We start from the raw sequence: 10,476 nt of genomic DNA, 5'->3' as shown, positions 1-10,476 counted from the left end.
GATTTAAGCACCAGTATAAAATAAATTATAAACCCTTTGAAAAATAAATATGAGGGAAGGTAAAGTTTGACGTCTGCATATATCCAATTTACCAAATACGCCCTTAAACATAGTTATCAACTTCACTACTATATATGTACCAGAAAATCCATTATATTTACCTCAGAATGTTTTGTTCATCACTGCCACCAATTCTCTATAGTTTGCAATGAAGTCCAGATTTATAAACATCTTCACAACCAGTTTCCAACCCTTCTTTCGGTAAAGTCATGTAGAATGAGAATAAAGTAATAAAATAAAACAATAAAATTCTCACGACGTTTCGGCCACAACACAAGTAGCCGTTCTCAGGTGAAGAAACAGGACTGTTATTTCTAAATGAGTTTCCAACCCATTTATAAATAATCGTGTTCTTAATTACCATTCCCATAACAGCTGTTTCATAGCAGAAATTAAACTCCCAGTACCGGCTGTATCAGCAAAATACCAGACCGAAGATGTGAGATTAGGAATGCTTCTGTATAGTGTCGTACTTTTCTCTCCAATGGGCCCCTTAACAAACCTCATGTGGGGATTTTACTTTTGGCTGGGATTATTTTTCGAGATCTTTATCTTGGCCAAGCTACAAACATAATTATCTAGTGTGTTGCTATATGAATATATCCACACAACGTAGGCTTCAGAGAAATGTATATCTCTATAAATAATTGCTCTAGAAACAATGGTAGTACATTAAAAAAAATATCTTAATCTGGGTGGTCAACATGTGCTATGACATCGATTGTGATGATTGTGTGATTAATCCTCTCAGCATTACCACACACCATCGTAATGTTCCCATTGGGCTGCTTCATTATAAAAGCAGTGGGTCTCCTTTTAAGTTTTCTCCAGAAGAACTTCAAAGCTGGTTTAGTGCAATTTCACTCTCAGATTATGCCACAAAATATGAAAATCGTGGTCAATGAAGCTAATAGCTTGACCTTCAGAAGCAATGGCCCACAGTGGTTTGCCATTGGATAGTAAAATGGCTCTGGAAAATAACTGATGTTCCTTAAACCTTGCGTCTCCAGGGACTACACTGGTGAAAGATCTCCCAATACAGTCATCTTCAAAAAGCACTCCTACAATTTAATTAGCGTTATTATCAGGAAACGTGCATCATGTAAACTTGTCATTGAGGTTTGGTTTTTGCCTTCAGCATACACTCGGTAACGGATAACGTATTGGGCAAAGGCTTTTGTCATAATGGGGTCATGATTTCCAAAGTTAAACTGAGATTCGTCATCAGAAGAAGCTTCCTGTATTTATTTGAGTAATCTTAAAAATGTTAATGACTGGTTGTTAAGTTTATACCTCAAAAATACTTTGATGGTGATTGTGTGACCATGTTTTCTGTAAAACCTCCCAACGAGCTATTGGGTGGCATTTTCAATTCCATATCTAGTTTTACATTATTCACAGCACATTTGAAGTTTACATTTATATTATTATTCTAGATTTGAAGTTTTCGTGACTGCAAGGATTCATACTCTTTGGTTTTTTCGGTAAAGCCACGTAGGTAAAATAAAATAAATGAAAAACAGCGAAATTAAATCACGACGTTTCAGAAGCAACACAAGTATCCGTCATCAGGTATGACTGCTCCAGAAAAATTACTGTAGCGTATGGTACAGTAATTTTGCTGTAATTTAGTTGTTTTTCATTTATTTTATTTTACCTACGTGACTTTACCGAAAAAAACAAATAGTATATTATTATACATTACAAATGCAGTATATTATTGTATAATTTGCTATGTTAAGTATTTAGAAACATGGAAATGACCTAATTATGTGACACGCTGGGCAATGCTCACATTATTTATTAATAGCACTAAACGTATTGATACCACTGATACTACCACAGTACTGATACTAATTATTAGTATTAGTTTTATTTAAAAAATTCACATGGACATAAAATGAGTAACAATAGTTTAATAATGCTTGAATATACGGCATCACAGCTGGGCAGCTGTGTGTGCAGTATACGCAGGAAGTGATGAAGTATGTTTGAGTAAGAGCTCAAATATACTGTGATTCACACCGAGAAGGAATCACAAAGGACTGCTGTGTTGTGAGCAGATTTGGCTAAGATGTGAACAAAATACATGGTGTTTGAAAGAGATGGACCCAATTTCAAAGCTTTATATTTCACGATGGCAACATGCTACAATTACACAAAAGTTACAAACGGTTTAATGAGTTATCAAGTTTTATTAACCATTTTATAAATGCTCTATGTGCCCTCCACCTGCTGTACGGACAACATCGAGACGATAGCACTCTTATGAAATTCATGGTCCGCCAGGCAAGTGTCTAACTGTGTTGTTGGCCTGACTGGTTTTGCATCACGTAATTTTTTCTTAGGTTTATTGAATTCCCGTCTCTCATTTTCTTGTTGTATTTACCTCCGTGCAGTTTGGCGCTCTCTATGTGTTGTGTTGGTGTCACCCTTTATGCTCCCTCGATATTTGTTTTTTACACCTGATGAAGATCGCTTGTGTTGCTGTCGAAACGTCGTGATTGATTTATTTTAATATAATTTTATGGTATTTCTACATACATGACTTTACCGAAAAAAACAATGAGTAATTTATGCAGTCACGAAAGCTTAAATTCTTTATTAACACACTTCTACGGGGAAGTTACCTTTCCAATTCTGTCCTAAACATTTTGCACCCCTTGCTTTCTCCTACCCCTCCCCCCGCCTCTGCTGCCGTGCCGCCCTGCTCTCTTCAGCCCCTGCCCCTCCCCCCCACCTCTACTTCTTATTTAAGGCCTCTGTCTGTTCATCCCTCCAGCCCTTTTTCTGTTTCCTTGCTTCTCTGTCCGTCTTTCCTCTCCTTGCCTCTTGGTGTCCCTGTATATGTATTTCTGCTGACTTGTACCTCGTATTTGTTCACTCTGTCTATGAAGGTATGTTCAATCCAGAGGATGAACACGAAATTTAGCACTCTTCTGAAATTCGTGGTCCGCCAGGAAAGTGTCTAACTGTGTTGTTGGCCTGACTGGTTTTGCATCACATAATTTTTTCTTAGGTTTGTTGAATTCTCGTCTCTCATCTTCTTGTTGTATTTACCTCCGTGCAGTTTGGCGCTCTCTATGTGTTGTGTTGATGTCGCCCTGTATGTTCCTTCGCTATTTGTTTTTTACACCTGATGAAGATCGCCTGTGTTGCGGTCGAAACGTCATGATTGATTTATTTTAATATAATTTTTTGGTATTTCTACATACGTGACTTTACCGAAAAAAACAATGAGTAATTTATGCAGTCAAGAAAGCTTTAATTCTTTATCGAGACGATAGTTGAATTCGTCCCAAACGCCTCTTAAAGTGTCTTCTTCCACTGAAGTCACCGCTGCCGTTATTCTGTTTTTGAGGTCATCCAGATTAGTTGCTAATGGTGGCACAAAATCACGGTCTTTGACGTATCCCCACAAGAAACAGTCGCAGGGTGTGATGTCTGGTGATCTAGGGGGCCAAGAGTGTAACGCCAAGTCTTGGGGTCCCGTGCGACCTATCCAACGTTGAGGTAGTGTGTCTTGCGAATGACTGAGGCTAGGGGCTGTTTGTGCGCTGGGAGAGGCATCTAGCTGTAATCATTTGAAACTCTATGCAGAGATATAGCGATTTCAAATCGGGTCAATTCTTTTTTAAACACTCTGTAGATCAGTATTTTTTGTCAGAAACAATGGAGTTACCCCCCTGATCTCGGTTTATTTTGTTTCAAGAAAAAAGTGAATATCCAGTTCATTTCCTAATCCTATAAACTTTCGAGGATTGTGGCCTTGACGTTTGCCCTGCGTTGTTTTTAATTGACGCACTGCTGCCCGCCGTTTTTGCTTTCTTTCAAACGTAATGCGATGTCCAAGTTGGTTCTTGTGTATGGCCTCTTAGGTACCCCTGCAGAAACTAGCGCGGTTGCTCACCAACGGACCACATTGAACCTCTAGATTTATCAATATTTTTAAACATTGTTTTCCGTGCTATTGTATTTTAACTCCATCCACAATGTATATTAAACCATATTATGGCAATCAATTTTACCCCAAGTATAAATGTACAAGTGCTGAAATGATATGGGATTGTTTTAATTATTTTTCTAGCATAAATGTTATTTTAACACGTAGGTTATCGCGACCAATATTATTCATAATAAAGGTTTTTGGTTAGATCGCGTTTTTTTATAAATCTGTCGTAACCCTCCACCACCCGACACGGCCAATCAGCAAAAAAGTGTCACGTTGACAAAAGACAAATAGTTCACTGCTTTAGCCCACCTTACTTCTTATGGAGATGGTATTTCTTTAAACAAAAGGAAGGAGCAGCAATGGGCTCTCCTTTATCTCCTGCTATAGCAAATCTGTACATGGAAAACTTTGAAATAAGAGCACTTGCCTCGAGCACATTAAAACCATCTTTTTGGTTTAGATATGTGGATGACTCTTTGGTTGTCTGGTCACATGGTAAAGATACACTTAATGATTTTCTAAATAATCTCAATGCACAAAACCCGGCCATCCAGTTCACCATGGAAATGGAGGTGAATAACACTCTCGTTCCTAGATATTTTGCTTGGACATGGCCTAAACGGTAAAATAACGCACAGCGTTTACAGAAAGCAAACGCACACTGATGCCTATCTAAATGCAGATTCGCATCATCATCATCCAGCTTAAATATCCTCTCTTATCAAGACGCTCTTACATTGGGCTAAAACAGTGTCAGATGGTGAAAGTCTAGTGAGAGATCAAACACGTTAAAGAAGCATTACGACAGAATGGCTACAATAATACTCAAATTAACAGAGCACTGAATGCCAAATCACGATCGCAAAGCAACACTGCTGAAAGCGATCAGATTGTTAAAACAATTAAAATTCCATATATCTCAGGAGTAACTGACAAATTAGCCCGTGTTTTGCAAAAGCAAAACATTACAGTAAGATTTGGTACAGTACATACAATTCAAAAACTAGTATCTTGCACTAAAGACGAATTGCCTAAATTATTAACAGAAGGTGTATATTGTATTAATTGTTTATGTGGCAGATGCTGTATTGGACAGACGGGACGTAACATCAGCATAAGACTAAAAGAACACCAAAGAAATATTAAATTATCTCAAACACAACTGTCGGCAGTGGCAGAACATGCTTGTCAACAAGGACACTCAATTGATATTCATAACGTTGAAGTGTTGTGTGAAACTAATTATTACTGGCAAAGACTAATTAGAGAATCCATTGAAATTGAGAGAAATAGAAATAACTTTAATCGCTCTGACAGCTACAGGCTTAGTGCGGCCTGGAAGCGTATTATTAAATAATACATATTACAATTCCTTATAGGGGAAACACATACTAATTAACGGATTACTAACGTAGCATATAATCACAATAAAACACATTACAACTAATTACTAATCTACAACTCATTACTATACTAATCATAACCATTGACTGATTACCAATCGATTATATTATTACAATACCCCCCCTCCGCCTCAAACCACTGCACCTGAATGAGTTAAATGATGACGTTACCCTGCTGCTCTATTTAAGACCGGGAGCAAGTGAGGGCTTTACCATTCTGGCGAATTGCCCGATGATGCTGGATATAATTACCAGCGAAACGTCGTACTCAAACTGTAAATGTTGTGGATTCACTCTTCAACACTCCGGTGGGCTAAAGTAGTGAACTATTTGTCTTTTGTCAACGTGACACTTTTTTGCTGATTGGCTGTGTCGGGTGGTGGAGGGTTACGATACATTTATAAATAACGCGATCAAACACAAAAACCTTTATTATGAATGAATGTTATTGTAATTGTATTAAAATTTCCTTCTGCTTTTCAAAATGTCACGAGGTAAATTAAGTGTTCTGCTAAAATTACCTCAAGATGTAATTCCTAGTGGGTTTTTATACAGTGTTAAACATATTTGATTTATCTTAAATGAGTCCAACCAATTGCCTGTTTCCTATTGCAATGCAACTCTCTGGGAAACAGAGCCAACAAAAACGTTCATTCATCAAAAAACATAAATGGTTCTCTACATCATGGGACCTCCTTTGTCAGTGTCAAAATATAAGAATAGGTTTCCCCTTTTTTCTGCCAACAAAACAGGTTTTAAGATGTTAAAACACCAAACTGAAACGTTTTTGCAAGCAATCATATCTGCAAGAGAAAGCTGTCTCTGGTGTGGACCAATCAGTTTCAAAGACAATGCATTTTCTGTCAGAGCATGTTTTTTGTTTGTATTTTCACCACAGGTATCTATGGTTAATGCAGACATGATACCTTGCAAAAGGTTTCAGTTTGGTGTTTTAACATCTTAACACCTGTTTTGTTGCCAGAAAAAAGGGGAAACCTTATTCTTATGGTTCTCTACACTCCATTTTTTATCACACTTGGAAAAAAGTGTAAAAAGCGAAGTTTTCATTTTTCATAAAAGTTGTATTTCCGTTATCATACACACGCCACCCAGACTACTGGACAAGCCAAGTTCATCTACACTGTCAGGCTCATATATTGCAGGAAAGCTCATACTGTAATGAATGATCGCTTGGTTTTGTCTGTAGAATTTTTTTTACAAAGGCCAATGGTGCTGGCATGCAGTTGCTGCTGGCTGTGATGCACGTGCGATGACTAGTTGTCATCTCCAGGGGTCGGACGCACATCACAACGATCTGGGTGGCGGGGCCAATAGACACAACAGGCTATTGTAGATGTGAACGTCAAACGCCTCCAATATTTTACGGTTATTACCAACGATGGCAGGAATTATCATGTCTGTCCCATCGCTAGACAGCAACCATCAAAACAAGTTCCTACCAAGACAAGTGCATCCTGGGGTATGTTGAAACAAGGATTCGAGTGCCCGTTACTAGATCTGAGCGAGTGGTGCCGTTTTCACATTATGGTATGAGCCAGTCTGTTCATCGGACAACTGCCGTTGACCATTCGTTTACACAACCAAATGAGACAATGGTTAGAGCTGATCTCTGACTGGGATTTGAATTAGCAACATTTCCAGTTGTGGGTGAGACCCCTGCCCAGATTAGAGCGATGGCCTGCTCGATTGACCAGAGAGTTGGTGCTCATCGCCTCTTTGCAGCGCTGATCATTGGTGGAAATTCCACTTTCTGTGGCTTGCTGCTTCATTTGCTTGCTTATGGCAGTCCATTGATACGAAGATAACGTTGCTTCCATTGTTTGTTGGTGAATACATTTGCTAGTGGCTATTGCTGCTGGCGATGATGCCACTGCAGATGGCTATGAAGCCCGATCCTGGAGCTACATATGCTGCCGCAGCTGGGACAAGTAAGGCTTGGGACTGGTGGCTGGGATGATTCTGGTGCAGCGTGTTGGTGTCTGCACTGTTGACCCACTATCCGCTGCTGGGTGCATTGTTCTGAAAGGTGTTTGACCCCTGTGTCACATAAGGAGCGCCATAGTGGGCGATCGGCTGCAGCTGCCACAAGGTCGCTGGGTTTGATGTTGCACCTCTTTAGTGTCCCCTTCAGCTGATCCTTATACCTCAGTTTTTGACCACCCGGTCTTCTGCTGGCTGCCGGGAGTTGTCCACAGAGCACCTGACAAGGTAGACGACTGCCAAGCATCTGAATGACGTGGCCCACCCAGCGGATTTGCATCTTTGCTAGGGTTGCTTCCATGCTGATGGTCTTAATACACTGGAGGATATCAACGTGAGGGACACAATCCTCCCAGGTGATGCTGACAATCTATTGGAGGCACCTGATGTTGAAAGCAACAAGGCGTCTGATGTGAGAGTGATTGGTTGTCCAGGCTTCAGAGCCATAGAATAACCTTGACACACAGACTGTCAGGTAGACTGTAACTTTCGTTGGTATTCTTAGATTGTTGTTTCTCGAAGACCCGAGAGTGCAGTCTACCAAAGTATATTCAGGCAAGGATGATGCAAGCCTGGATGTCGTAATCAACAAGGCAGGTGGGGTGAATTCCTACCTCGGATTTAAACTGACAGCCTTCCAATTGCCAGCCACACGCTTTACTATTGAGCCACCTGACCAAGCGGCCATGTGCAACGAGAGACATTTAAAGGTAAATCAAATGTTCCATTCATTGTCTATATGTGATTAGTATGAGGGTGACTATTGTATGGGACCATAATACAATTTGTTCTCAAAAAGTAAGCAGAGAAGTACAAAAATTTCAGATTGATATTTATTCCATATTTTTTATTGTAAAAAAAAATCTATGAACTGGCATGCTGTATGTATATTTATTTCATACCAGCCAAGCAGCTGAAATTGGTGGGAATGCACAACTGAGCCAGGGCAAAGGTAATCACGAATTACAACTTAACCATCAAATATATTGCCTGGGATTATTTTCTCCTTTGGAAGTAAAATTACCCCAACTGCTCTTTGCAAGATGATGTGACTGTCGGTGCTGTCATTGCACATAGAGGGTCACCCAGCACAAAGTCAACTTGCTTTTCACATTTAATTCTGAGAGTGCAGTTATGTGCCAGGCCAGAACCTCAGAGGTCAGAAAATTCAACATGCTCCGTTTTTTTTCATGCAGATGTCAAGACAGTACGGAGTGATAGTGGGTAATATTCAGGGAATCTTTAGAGATCCGCCTGACATGAGAGTAGAGATCCCGTCGCGTTGCGGCAGGCGGCTTGACCTAACAGCCCGGAAGTGGAGACCCTCTGTGGCACTTCTAGAGCACTGGCCTGTGGGCTCACATTGCTCGGAAGTAGTGGTCCCGTCGTCTTGCGGCACGCGGTTTGACCTGACGGCCCGGAGGTTGAGACCCTTCATGGCACGTCCGGAACAGTGGGCTGGGGGCTCACTTTATTCGGTGATAGTGGTCCCGTTGCGATATTGCGAACGGTTTGACCTGGTGGGAAGGATATGGAGGTCCTCCTTGGCCTGTCTAGAGCGGAAGGGCCGCAGACTCACACCGCTCTGGGTGCTAAAGCTGTTAAGTGGAAATTGGGAACCGTTCCTGCATGTCCTATTGGAGATATGGCAATTGCAGGGGTTCAGGTGAAGAAGGTATTGCATTAAGCGAGGTTAGCAAGGAGCGATGGGTTCGGGCCAACCGCTGAAACAGAAGTGTGTTAGGACACATGCTGTGAAGCATGGAAGGGTGAGTTGTTGCAGTTAAACCTAAGTTGTTAAGGGCTCAGGAGGTTGAGTGCGACTCCTGTTGAATGTGATTCCTATTGAGTGGCTGTTGGCCATGGAAGTTCACCCCTATGGATGTTTGATGGGGTCCGGCCTCAAGAAGGGAGAAACCTTCCTTACCAGTAAAAGCTGTGGGTCAGGCTGGAGGATATGTCGAAAGCATGTGAGTCAGAGGAGGTGTAGTACGGAATAGAGCATGGCTGAGTTGGTTGTGAAGTGCCTTTGCTTTCGTCCCCAAAATTGCACTGGCCAAGGAAATGGCCGGTGGAGGTTGTTGAAATTGACGGCCGCGGTGTGGGCAAGGGGCGAGTGAGATGAGTTGCTCATAAGTTATGCTTGGAGCCGTATGTTCATCTTCGACTTAAATCATTCATCCCAGTGTTGTGCGGTTGGGGTCTGGGGTGTCGGACGGGCCGGGCCGGTGGGCTGGAGCAATCGGACGCCGAGGGATGTGTGTTGTTTCACGCCAAGTTGCGAATCCCTGGCGTCAGAAGTGCCCGAAGACCATAAACCCCCCGTCAATGGCCAAGAGTGCAAGCCCTCTTGGCCATTGACGGCCACAAATCTGCCCAGGAAGAAGGACCCACGACAAGAACTGGACATTTCGTTGACGGATCGCCGTGTTTTGCGTTGTGTGTTGTTGGGTGTCCGTATGTTCAAAATGTCCGGGGCTTGCAGTATTGTTCGCTAAATTGTGGTTTGCGTTGCGTGTGATGTTCAGATTTTGGCATTGTTGTTGTTGTTGGGTTGAATGTGGTTGTCCACATTGTTCTTCTCAGGAGAATGGGGCTAAAATAATAAAAAATAAAAATTCTCACGATATTTCGGAGGCAACACAAGCTTCCATCTTTAGGTGGGACAGTCACAGCAAGCTCGCTGATCAAGTGGGGAGGCTCTGAGAGCCTCGAGCTTAAATACAGGTTAAGGGGGGGGGGGGAAGGAGGGCGGGGCCAAGTGGGGGACATTGATGGGGTGTGGGGCTAAGTTAATCATTCTTTTGTTCTGTTGATGGTGCGGTACCTCCAGTGGGCCACTGCATGGGGGGCAGTGGGAAAATTAAGTTAATCATTCTTTGGAGAATTTTTATTTTTTTTATTTTATCCCCATTTTACGTGACTTTTCCGAAAGAACCAAGAAGATGAATCCCTGCAGCCATGAAAGCTTTAAATCGAAATTCTTCTCAGGAGTTAGTTGTTCCCCTTAAATCCTAGAGGATCTATTATGCGTTGTGTTAAAGGGTTGATTCAACCTAA

This window comes from Petromyzon marinus, chromosome 3 (genome assembly GCF_048934315.1).
Source record: "Petromyzon marinus isolate PM22_M1 ecotype Great Lakes invasive population chromosome 3, UKy_Petmar_22M1.pri1.0, whole genome shotgun sequence".
Classification (NCBI taxonomy): Eukaryota; Metazoa; Chordata; class Hyperoartia; order Petromyzontiformes; family Petromyzontidae; genus Petromyzon; species Petromyzon marinus.
Note: the sequence above shows the minus strand (reverse complement) of the source record.